The following is an 11,629-nucleotide window of genomic DNA, read 5'->3' as shown; positions in this document are numbered from 1 at the left end:
ACAAATATGGTAATGTGCCAAATTTGATTTAGCCAGACAAAGACATTGTGTAGTTCACCCCTATATTAGGTTGTACTTTTATTACCACACTTATTCATCAGAATTTTATGCTAGGTGTGTTAATTGTTATATTGTAAATCATAATATTTTCTTACCGTAAATTTCTATTTAATGTGCATGCCCTAATAAAACGTGCTGGGGGTCTTTTTGAGGGTCTATTTGCCAATTATGTGACATGTACAATGATGACTATAACCCTAAACTAAAAAAAAAGATGAACAGTAAATTAATTATATATTGATGCCTTAAAACTTCACTGAACACTTCTCTTTTACTGATACTGCCCCCTTTGTTTACATCGTTTACTTCTAATGTTGATACCGCTCCCTACAGTTACACTGTATACTTTTCTGAATGATACTGCTCCCTATTGTAACACCGTTTACTGTTTGGACTTGCAGTGTCCCCAATGGTTACACTGTATTCTCCTCTTGTTGATACTGCCTCCTATGCTTAAACAGTACTCGTCTCTGACTGATAGTGCGCCCTAGGACTTCAATGTTCCATAAATCTAACACCGTAAACTTCCTTGGCTGACAATGTCCCCTACGGTTTCTGCGTTCACAGTATACTTTTTATGACTGATGGGTACTTCCCTCTATGGTTAAACTGTTTGCATCCCTGACTGATACTACACCCTATGGTCACACTGTATACTTTTCCGACTGAAACTGCTTCTTATGCATAACTTACACTAATTCTCTGACTGATTCTGACCCCAATGGTTTAACCATATATTTTTCTGGCTAATGTTACACCTTATATTTCTCTGTGTGATAGTTTCCCCTGAGGTTACACCGTATTCTTCTCTGCCTAGGTACTATCTCCTCTGGTTACACCATATACCTCTCTGACTGATACTAAATCTGTGTGGTTACACCGTATTGTTCTCTGATAAAAAACTTTACCAAGTGGTTTAAACGTATACTTCCCTTACTAATACTTACCCCCATGGTTACCCCGTTTTTTCTCTCACCGATAATGCCGCCTATGGTTACACCGTAGTCTTCTAGGACTGATACTGCCCCTGTGTTAACACTTTATACTTCTCTGGGTCATACTGCCCCCTATGGTCACACCGTATTCTTCTCTGACTGATACTGCCCCAAATGGTTACACTGTATTCTTCGCGGACTGGTACTGCCCCTCTGGTAACACTTCATACTTCACTGAGTGATACTACACCCTATGGTCACACCGTATACTTCCTCTGACTGATACTACCCTTATGGTCACACCGTATACTTCCTCCAACTGATACTGCCCCTATGGTCACACTGTATACTTCTCTGACTGATACTGCCCCCTATGGTTACACTGTAACTTCTCTGACTGATACTGCCCCATATGGTCACACTGTATACTTCCTCTGACTGATACTGCCCCTATGGTCACACTGTTTACTTCCTCTGACTGCTACTACACTCTATGGTTACACTGTAACCTCTCTGACTGATACTGCCCCCTATGGTCACACTGTATACTTCCTCTGACTGATACTGCCCCTATGGTCACACTGTATACTTCCGCTGACTGATACTACACCCTATGGTCACACTGTAGACTTCTCTGACTGATACTGCCCCTTATGGTTACACTGTAACTTCTCTGACTGATACTGCTTCCTAGGGTCACACCGTATATTACACCCTATGGTCACACTGTAGACTTCTCTGACTGATACTGCCCCTTATGGTTACACTGTAACTTCTCTGACTGATACTGCCCCCTATGGTTACACCGTATACTTCTCTGACTGATACTGCTCCCTGTGATTACAACGTACACTTCCTCTGACTGATACTGCCCCCTATGAATACACTGTAGACTTCTCTGACTGATACTGCATCCTATGGTTACACTGTATACTTCCGCTGACTGATACTACACCCTATGGTCACACTGTAGACTTCTATGGCTGATACTGCCCCATATGGTTACACTGTAACTTCTCTGACTGATACTGCTTCCTATGGTCACACTGTATACACTATCTGACTGATATTGCCCCCTATGGTTACACCGTGTACTTCACTGACTGACACTGTCCCATATTGTTACACTGTACACTCCCTGGCTCATACTGCCCCCTATGCTGGATGTTTCTTCATAAAAATAACTTTAGGACTTGTTTGTGATTAATATCCAAATAAGAGTGGCATAAAGTATTTTAGTGTCAGTGTGATCACTACTTGTGTGTTATGACAAAGCAGGTGATAATCATTAAAAATAACGGGCAAAAATAAGAAGGGCGGGAAACTGGAAACGAACTTGGTTTTTTTACATCTTATTGGGTGTTTCACAAACTATGACACCAAGATTTTGCAAAGTATTAATTTTACTATAACAACCTTTTGAATTCATTCAAAAGTGTGTCTATTTGGGATGGCAACAAGTACCCGAGTACTCGATCGAACGTCCAAGTACTCGAGTACCAAATCAATATTCGAGTACTTGGAAAAAATAAAAAATCTATAAAAAATCACGAAATACACGATTTACAGACGAAGTAACAGATCTGGTTAGTTACCAAGAGGACAATTTACGGTCCCTCCAATCCCCGCTGTGTACACAATTGACCCTAATAAATTAGTTGAGAGTTGCAAACTGTCAACAAAGGGTCCTAGCACTGATGTCATTTAGCGAAGTTTTGATAGCGGTATTTTCACCTACACAATTCTATTTTTTACCAATTAGAGACCTTTCACCAAATAATGGACGCTAACGTTACGAGCATTGATTTCTTAATGGGCGTATTTTAACTATTTTTGCAATGATTATCACAATTGATTGGTTGATAGTTTAATTCAAGAATTATGAATATTAATGAGGTAAACAGCAGTAGTACAGTACAAAGTATTTCGTTCATTATTTTTATGTATGGTGTTAATTTTCGTTCATTGTAATTCTGATTGAAGTTCATTATAAATCCCGACTATCTAAACGCTCGAATAAAATCCGGGTTTAACTTTCCAGCTATATTGTAGCTAATTTGCAGTACATACTTATATAATTATATAATCATTAAAGTGAAATAAAAAAGACAAAATTAAACGCATGAAACAGCATTTGTTTTCCTTTTATTTAATTGCCTGTTAGAGTACATAATGAAAGTCTTATCTAAAGATGAAAATGACCAATAATATTCATGTTTACACGATCTTGTCTTTCCCAAAAACGGATTCATTTTTTCCGAGTAATCGAGTACCCGAGTACTCAATCGAAAGATCGTCCGAGTACTCGAGTACCAATTTTACTACTCGTTGCCATCCCTAGTGTTTATATACATATTCGTATTCAAAATGGAGGATTAATCAAAACACACTTTTGAGTATGATTTTTCTAATATCATTTAAGTTAACAACACTTTTTTATCACCAAAACTCAGATAATATTATATGAAAACACAACACGCGGCATTTGTAGTTTATCATATTAATTATGTTTTAACAATTTACTTAGTTCATATTTGAAAACAATTCAAAACAATTTATTATTAGCTTTGTAAACATGCCCATGGTTTATTTCTTATATTGCTTCATACATGCACTTTCTGACAAGGTCATAGACACATCTATTGATAGATGCGTTTATTATGAACAGATCTAAGTTTGCTAAATGTTGAAGACAAGCGAAGCGGACAAAAATAAACTCGAGTGCAAGTTGTTGTTCATCAACAGTTTTATTTCGATATTTCAGCCTTAAACCAGAGCCGTGCAGACCTAAGCCAGTCCCTGTTTAACAAGCTGCCTGACATCCCAGTAAAGACATTAAATGACACCCGTGACTGCTTCCTGGCCGGTATGGCCCTCCTGCCAGGGGACAGGCTACTGCTGTCTGATTGCTACAATCACTCATTGAAGCTAGTTGACACCACGAATAACAAGCTGGTGTCTCAGGTGAAACTGCCAGGTAATCCGTGGGACCTGTGTCTCCTGCCCGGGGACAGGGCAGCCGTCACTCTGCATTGGGAGAAGAAGATACAGTTCGTTTCTACTCAGGAAAATGTCACGCTTCAGGATGTTGTTAAAGTGGATGGAGAATGTCGTGGAATAGATTTCTGTGATGACAACCTGATAGTGTCCTTCTGCCTCCCTGGCAAGGTTGTGTTGATGGACATGAAGGGAAAGGTGAACAAACGTGTGTACAATGACACCAGTGGAAAACCTTTGTTTCAGGCACCGTTGTATCTGACAGTGACCAGAAAGAACCAGACTCCTCCGGTCATATATGTCTCAGACAGGGACACCCACACCATAACCAAGCTGAGCTTCTCACTAGAGGTGCTCCAGTCCTACAAAGACCCGATACTTAATTTTCCACGTGGTATGGCAGTCGTGGGGGACAACCAGCTGCTCGTGTGTGACAGGGACAATAACAACATCCTGTTACTGGACACACTCACCGGCAAGATAACCCAACTGCTGGGGAAGGGGAAGCGGATAGAGCGTCCATACAGTGTGGCTTACTGTCCAAAAAAGAAAGTGATGTTTGTCACCTGCAGTTTTGATAACAAACCTGAATTGGAGAATTTCGTGAAAGTTTTCAACTTGGTTTAGGTAATTACCAATTAATCAATTAATATGAGTGATATCTATATCCGGTGTAAAGTAATTGATATGTTTAAGAACGATTCTGATGCACAGTATCATACTGAAAGCACGCTTAAACAATGCTAAATTGCACATATCGCGCAATTCAGTTCTTGTGAAAGTATTTAACGGATAACAAGACGTTTAAATTATGTTGAATTCTAAATGTTTGCACAAGTGACAAGTTGCGTATTAGAAATGAATATACGAGTATGAGAATGTGTATTATAAGTTGAAATGGTAGTAGCTGATTGTGTATGAATTATACTTATTTGTTGGCTTCTTACCATATATAAACGAAGTTTATGTAAAATGTGTGAATGTTTAACATTGTTTTTGTGTAATTGAATTAGTAAGAATATATAGTAATCGACACGATGTGTCATTTGTTCATGCCGTTTGTATTTAATAAATATGATGTTTATAATATGTTTATATTGAAATTAAACATACATGTACGTGTTCTTATACATGTATAAGACATTGACCTAAGTGTGAATTGTTTCCATAAAGTGGACTGAATTATTTAAACAGATATTGACCATAGTTAAAATAGTTTCCTCCTATATTAGTTGAATAATTAAACAGACATTGACCAATATATATGCAACTTCTTTCCTCCTATATTTCGAATAAATTGTACAAACACTGGTGTACTAGATGTAAATAATGTCACAAAAGGTTTTAAAGGGACTGGCTCATGGTTTAGGACCAAAACATATTTCCCAAGTAATGCATATGAACTGACTTATCATATTATTAATTTACTTTATGTTACCTAATTGCAGCAAAAAATACAATTAAAGTACAGTCGAATCCCGTTGGCTCGAACTCGCTTGGCTCGAACTCGCTTGGCTCGAAATGATGTTAAGGACCGATTTCATTATACTGAAGGAAAGCAATCTGGTCTAATTTGGCAGCATTATTAATGTGAAAACCCCCCGCTGGCACAGCCCAAATAGTTTTAGAAAATCGGCAATTCCGCCACTCGAAAGCTTCGCGTGACAATATCAATCAACCTTTCTCGCAACAGCCTTTAGCTGATTGTAATGGGTGTTGAAATCATGGAATTCAAAGACAATTTGTTAAGCTTATATCAACATTTGTTGAAGAGGTACAACTGTCATAGTTTTAACACTCTTGGTCGTTTGACAAACTCTAATTCGTCTGAAAAAAACAACAACGAAAAAAGTCCATTCTACAAACCATGAACAAGTCCTTTTAAATTCGATTTGTTGGTGTCCTGCGTATCATAACGGGCAATTGTCCGGCATTAAAGGCATCACCTATGTTCAATTGACGTTCAAAATAATATATATTTCAAATTCTTTGTAAATTGGCCATAATGAAGTGAGAGATAATTTGTCCTCATTTTTTCCTTGAATATTTGTCCTCTGTTAGTGCAAAAAGACGCTATCCTACACAATACTATTTCTTTTCATACCAAGTGATACATTTGGCGCCAATCTAATACCATTTTTCATCATCAAATTATGAAAATTGCTTTAAAGAATACCGTTATAGAACTATAAAATTACCAATTCTTAAAAAAAATGTGTAAATAATTTAGTTTCCGGAAGATATGCTGTGTGTCTTTGGATAATTGTGCACGTTTCTTTACGCCCATCGACTGGCATTGAGACTGACGTCAACATTGTTTTGCGTGTACGTAGTCGTAATGTTGGCGTTAAATTGTGATATTTTGAGGAATTGAATGCCAAGAGAACGGCATGTATTCTTGGAACAAAACCGAAATGTTGTAGTAACGTTAAGCAAATGCAACGGAAATATGATTTTTTTTAAATCAAACGGTGTCAAAAGTTGCATTAATGATTGATATATGCATCGGTTGAATGAACACTTGATGTACTCGTACATAAGTAATGCTAAAATTATGTTTGATTTCACCTTGCGATAATCACCTAAAGATGAAAACGTTTCATAGTAGTTTAAAGATATTTTATATACATGTGATTAAGAACCATTTATCATTCCTGAATGATAATGATGCTCCGAGCGGGGATGAAACACGGGACCCTCTGATCAAGAGTTCGATACGCTAACCACTCGCCATTGGCAACAGATTTAATACTTTAATGTTCTGGTGCTAACTGAAAACAAAACATATTCATTTTGAAGTTTTTATTGATTGTAGTTTCATCACATAACGGAATCTTTCCAATATTTTTCTGCCATTTTATAAATTGATGAATATGGCAATTTTGTAAAATCATTGTTTTTTCGGTCAATGCAAAATTTCGATGTTGCTCGAAAACACTGCCGGGTCATCCCCACAAACACGTGCACGCATGCACATATACGCACGTCTGCTAACTCGCTTTATCGCGCGCCGATATGCACGCACTATCACGTTCAGTCCCTCGACTTAAACTTATTTTGCTCTAAAACGTTATATAAGAGGAAGTAGTTAACGGACTATTCCGAGAAAATGGTGCAAGTTTTTGTTTGAAATGTAAGAAACTGTGGATATGGTTTTACATTTCAGGTTTATAACAAGACGATCTTATCACTAAGCATTCTTCTATGTTATAGTTAGTTGGCCTTCATTGGCCTTCAGTTAAATCATAATGATAAGAAATGGGCGGAGCGAGCGTTAGCAATAGAGCAATTGTCAATAATTTAGAATAAAATTTATGTTTTCCTACTGACTAAGAATGTAACTCGATTAGCTTACGCCAATTCAACGTGCAATCTGAGTATTTGTCGAAACCGTGCACTTGCTAAATAAAACCAGAAACAGCTTCATACTCGCAGGTGGCCAAATTCTGACATTCATCACCTCGCTTACCGGAAACGCGATACATAGAGAGCAAATGTTTTATTACCAAACACTGATTGAGTCTACGGACGTGTTTACTGGCCTGTCATCGAGTGCTTAAAGAAAATAAACCACCCCGTTCCCATTGCACAGAATGCATCATTTGACACAAGAGTAATGATAAATAATGTCTGCGCTGCAGTGTAAGCAATTCGCGCATTTATGGTTTTGCGGAAAGTATTTTAACGTAAAATGAATAGGGAATGCGAGAAAATACAATATGTATGTAACTACAAAGGTATTATCAAAAGCCGAATCAAAGGTATAGGCCGGTATTGTGCTGCATGGGAAATGGCTCCAAGTAGCGTTCCACCGATCTGTTTGCGATTGACTGTTAGAAGGCCTGAGACCACAGTTATTTTTACTATATGTTTCATATAAACACTTACCGTGCTTTTCACTCAAAAGCAGCCCCAAATGAACAAGTAACTGGCTGCTATATAATTCAAGACACTAAATTCAATAACTATAGAACGTAAGGTTGATTATTGCCGTGTCTCACAAAATTGAGTAGAAATATATGACCCTGAGACGGGAAAAGGCTACATACAACCAATTTACACAGTTCTGCATGCAAAGGGGTTTCCAATATTCACATTGGGAAACATCATTTTTGGCATACAGTGTCAACTCATAAGTAAAATCGGCAAAACCAATCGTAGCTTGATCATTTATTTTTCTTAGTCTACTTTAGCTTGTTCAACTGCTTCACATGTATAAAATATATGTTAAGATTTTCAGCAAATCGTAACACGATTTACAATCGCAATATTATTGTTTTATATATTTCAAAAAGCATGGGAACACAAATGTGTGTTTTATCGGTTATTATTTTTATTATTATTATGTTTTTTGTTGTTTTATACGTCCGTATATATACACGATTAAAGTGATTAAATAAACCAGTAAGTTCAGTATAAACATTAACGTCGACGTTCAACGGAACGTAAGGTCATTGACTTTGAAATTACATGTTGTTTTAGTTTTTGAGATATAATGACGCAAAATTTAGCCCGTAAATCCCCGTTGTTTTTACATTTCGAAAGTTTGAACATTTGGCTATATCATATACAAAATAGTTATAGAGAGCGACGCTGTTTGAAACACTGAATATTTATGCAAAAGGCTACAGAAACTAGCCCAGTAGCAAAAAGTTTAAACATAAACCCAGTTTAGTGGCACTGGGCAAACGCTAAAGACATGTGTGCAAATTCTTAAATAAAATTGTATTATCCTTGTTTCAAGTCGTATCTTTTATTTATTTACATGTACTTTTTTAATGAAATTTTAATACTTTTTGTCGCCATTCAGTATAAAATTAAAGAAGTTATGGTGCCTTTTATGATAGAGGGGTTTTCCACTAACCTTCATCGGAAAGGTATTTTTTTCACATAAATAATTAAAGCAAGCCTACCACTTTATGCTGATCAATTTTCAGTACATTAATAAAATATTTCATTTTTAACGGCAAAATTTTGTTTAGGAACGTACCCCATTAAGCTCAGCTCTATTTGAATACACAAATGATATGATCAAATTTCACAACATTTTATTCCAAAAATAGCACAACAATGGTTGATCAACTTTTTGAAGATTTGACAATAATCATACACTAACAAAAACAATTCATCTCATTAGATAAATCACATTTACATTTTTCATTTAAATTATAGTTTGGGAGGATACTTCAGTACATTTATTCTATTAAACATGGTGCTTACCAATATCAACCGTACTCTGCTATACTTTATTATAAACGTATGTCTTAAGACATGCTCAACATGTTTTTGGCATAATTGATACGTTTCTGTGCCAAAGAAACAACTAATGAAATTATTATAGTCTTGAACAACTCCTAATAAATCATATATATTTTAACACACAATAGACTATATCATAACAAACTAATGCCAGAACAAATATCAGATGAGATCAAGACAAATGGAACACATCACCATTAACAATCAGACAAATGGAACACATCAACATGACAGTCATACCAAGAGAAAATTGGAAAATAAATCACCATGATCACACTCAGGCACAAGGGAGAGAATTATATATTATTACACTCAGAAAAAAAATGGAAACAATTCAACAAGAGCCACTTTTAGAAACAAAGAAAGCTATTCAATTTTAACATTATCACATGAGGAGACAAGAGGGAGAACTCTATTTTCAATGGGAACAATTCAACAATCGTCACATTCAGAAACAAAGGCAGCTAAATTACATGATCACATTCAGAGACAAGAGGAAGAAGTATACAGACATACACTCAGCAACAACGAGACCAATTCAACATGATCACGATCAGAAACAGAACCAGCTATTCGACACGATCTCACTCAGAAATGTAGGGTACATTTCCACATCATCACACTCGGAGACAAAGCGGAAAATTCAACATGGTCACAATTAGAGACACGATGAACCTCAGAGACAAAGAGGACACATTAAAATTATCACATTCAGAGACAGAGGGACATTTGTTACGTTAGTACACTCAGAGTCATAAGGGTATCTTAAAACTGAACATATTTAGGTACAAAGGGAAACATTTAATATTATCACATTCAGAGACAAAGGTGTACTTCAACATTATCACATTCATCGACAAAGGAAAATTTTTACAGTAACACAATCAGAGACAAAGGAGCAATTAAACACTGAACATGTTTAGAGACAAAGGGGGACATGCAGAGACAAACAGGACATTTTAAAATGATCACAATCAGAGACAACCAAAAGGCCAATTTTTAACACCGTACTCAGAGTCAATTTAACTCATCACTCTCAGAGAGAGGGGACCTTTTAACATTAACAAACTTAGAGACAAAGGGCAAATTTCAATATAATAACATTGAAAAGAAAAACATTAAACATTTAGTAGTGAAAAATCCATTTCTAATCAAGAGAGAGAAAACACCTCAAATCTGAAATTTCCAACTAAGGGGACATCAAAACAAAAATGACAAAAGAGAAACCTTAATATGTTTAGCTCATCGTTGAAGGGAGCATCTCAACATGTTAGCATTCAAAGATAAAAGAGACACGCCTACTTGTGTATTTCATCGTGAAAGGGAATATCTCACCATTGTCACAATAAGAGACAAGGAACATTTTTTTCTTATAATCAGAAATAACACATTGGTATCACATCAAGAAAAAAAAATCATTTCAGGTGAATGCGGTACTTTACCTTTAGTTTTTTTTCAAATTTAGTATATTATAACATTCTGGTTCTATGGAACATATCCCATAAGATAAGATACACTTATTAGCTCTCCTTTATTATCCCATGGAAAAGTAGGAAAATATATATAAGCTTTAATGGCAAAATAGTAGGGAAACGTAGGAGTGCTGGCAACATAAAGTTAAACAAACAAACACTTCTGACCATCAGTTTAAGATCATTTTACAAAATGAAATCTTTCTTAACAATCTTTTGTAATGGCGTCTTCCTGTATCATAAAACCTGTGATTAATTAAGCCTTGAACGACATTTCAGTTGAAATGTTCATAGCCATCAGGCCAAATGAAATTGTTGGCAAGGATTAAATTGACTATAGATATGCAGCTCTTAATCTAAATAGGCAATCAGTAACCAGAGATCATGAATAGAGATAAAAAGGTCTACAAAATCAACATTTAAAAAAACTACTGGAAAAATAGCATTTAACAAGTAGAGAATGACTTATATATGTTGTTTACCATCTTTCAGTTCATAATATGAATTGTTTGCTGGTTTCTTTCCAACAAGTCGTTAAAGACAAAACAATACAGCAATATTAGGTTTTAACATATAGAAAAGGGAACAAGGCCTTTTCGAAAAGTAGGAAAAATAAGTCTTGAACAATAGACATATTATAAACTGTACATGTCATATTTTCCTTCAACAGCCACACATATCCAAAAATCATCATAAAGGCGTGACATCATTTGAAGCATAAAATAACATTTTTGGCAATGAAACAATAATAGATTTCAATTAACAATAACACATTTTTACATTTAATCATTTGATATTACAACAATCTCACTGCAAATTAAGGAGTTAAAATATCAACTTGAAGAACTACTATAAAAATAAACAGTGTGTATTTAAAAAAGGCAGCATGTTACACTGAAATCAATA

This window comes from Mya arenaria, chromosome 14 (genome assembly GCF_026914265.1).
Source record: "Mya arenaria isolate MELC-2E11 chromosome 14, ASM2691426v1".
Taxonomy (NCBI): Eukaryota; Metazoa; Mollusca; class Bivalvia; order Myida; family Myidae; genus Mya; species Mya arenaria.
This window is presented reverse-complemented; position numbering follows the sequence as displayed.